Source organism: Centruroides sculpturatus, unplaced genomic scaffold, assembly GCF_000671375.1.
Source record: "Centruroides sculpturatus isolate CEXI.00-Female unplaced genomic scaffold, Cexi_2.0 scaffold519, whole genome shotgun sequence".
In the NCBI taxonomy this organism is placed as follows: domain Eukaryota; kingdom Metazoa; phylum Arthropoda; class Arachnida; order Scorpiones; family Buthidae; genus Centruroides; species Centruroides sculpturatus.
Genome location: NW_019384900.1, coordinates 233,404 through 235,419, shown reverse-complemented (window position 1 = coordinate 235,419; position 2,016 = coordinate 233,404).

Here is a 2,016-nt window from a genome sequence, read left to right as displayed (position 1 = left end):
ATCTTCGCTCGTTGCTAGAATCAACTAGAGACAAATGTTACCACCAGGGGCACTGCAATCACTACAAGACCGCTAGATCGAATCCCTGTGAGGTCGAATGTTTTCTTTTTATTGAAAGATATATAACCTTCGAGTTCGATTTCATAATTTTTATATGCATTTTATTATAAGAATGAAAAAGCTTTTATTTAAACCCAAAACCAGGTTTATGGATAAATAAATGACACTTAATAAAACATTAAACACCTTCTATCGCTGAGAAATGTTTATTTAATAAAACACTAACATTTTCAGCCTCATGGAATAAACTATCCTCAGGTGTAAATGAGTTCGAACGTATTTTATTAAATAAACATTTCTCAGCGATGGAAGGTGTTTAATGCTTTATTAAGTGTTTTAAAAACGCTGATTTTATATTTAGTTAAATAAATGACAAGGAACAAAACTGACACAATAGTATTATTATTATTAAATTGTGCTATTATGTGAATTTATTATACGTTAACAATTTATTATACATACAAACAAATTATATTATACATATTTTAATAATAATAATAATTATTATTATTATTATTTGCGTTATTAAAATTTACTTTAAGTGAGAAATTTTTCTATGTTTTTTTACTTTCAACTGATGAAATAAATGATTGATTAATGTTCACGTGAAAAAATGCAACCAATGCAACCCACAGGTAACAAAAAAAGTGAAAAAATCTGGAGGTCAAGTAGGACTTGTGACCAGCATTGTCACATCCAGTAGTGATATTCGAAATATTTAAAAAGTGTTCGCTAACAGAAAATTTTTCCTAAGCTTCAAGCCCGAGATATCTCGGGCAAGTTACATAGCGTTAATAAAACTCGGGCGTTTGGACCCCCTAAAAAGTTTTTGTTTTTTTTTATTTTTGAAATGTTTTTTAAGTCTCCAAATTTTTTCAAAATTTTTTTCCTGCGCGAAAAAATTTTATCGCGATTTTAATTTACCTTTAATGACGCACGATTCACGCTTAATTGCTTTTACTGTAATTTGTTTTTTAATGGGAGTTTGATATCAAATTTCATTCATCGTTCTAAAGTTGTAGTGCACAAATTTTCCTTCGGTAAAGTTATTTAAAGCTAGTTTCTGAGGTCAAAAACGACCTGCGATCGTTTTTTTAATTTTTTTAATTAATAGATTTTATTATATATAAGTTTAATTAAATCAGGGGTCGGAAATCGCAATAAAAATTTTAATTTTAAAAAATATTTAAAAATATACAGCCTGCTAGTATTCACCCTACTATAAACCCATCGCCTCCCGAGACTTCTGAGAATGTCCCGGGAAATCCAACTCCAACTGTGTTCAAGGTTATCCAGCTGTGTAAACAATGACTCATCAGCGTCAGATTTCACAGAAAGACCAGACAAAGGAAAATAAAATCTGAAGCTTTTTCTTCAAAATTAACGCATTTCTTTTGTTTTTTTCAGTTTTAAGTATTTTTTATGTTTAATTACATTAATATCAAAAATTGCTAGAGTCTCAAGGAGTTAACTGCTTTCCCTATGACTTTTTCTCAAGAAAAAACTTTTCTAAATCATTTATTTTATCATCAGGTATTATTATAATAATAGACAGATGTCATCGTTTCTCAAGATACAATATCTTTTTTATTTCGCTGTCGATAGCCCAACACGTGTTCCGCAGCCATCTTGTATTTTCTCGCGCGCGTGGGATTGTGGGATCTCTCGCATGACTGGACCTAGTTTCAAGAACTCTCTTGAGTCGATCGCGATTAAATCTCATTTCAGTCGAGATTGAAACGGTCGATGGAGTTTGCACCATGGCGAACGGGGTATAAGGCTCTAGTTTAGTAGTGTTACAGAGTATAATACGTATTTTTTAATATATTTTTTAAAAGAAACAAAACCACCGAGAAATGTTACGTGTGTTTAACAACGGGTTCGGAAAACTTTGAAAATGTTAACAACGGGTTCGGCCGAACCTGTGCGAACCCGCTGAATATCACCACTGTATAT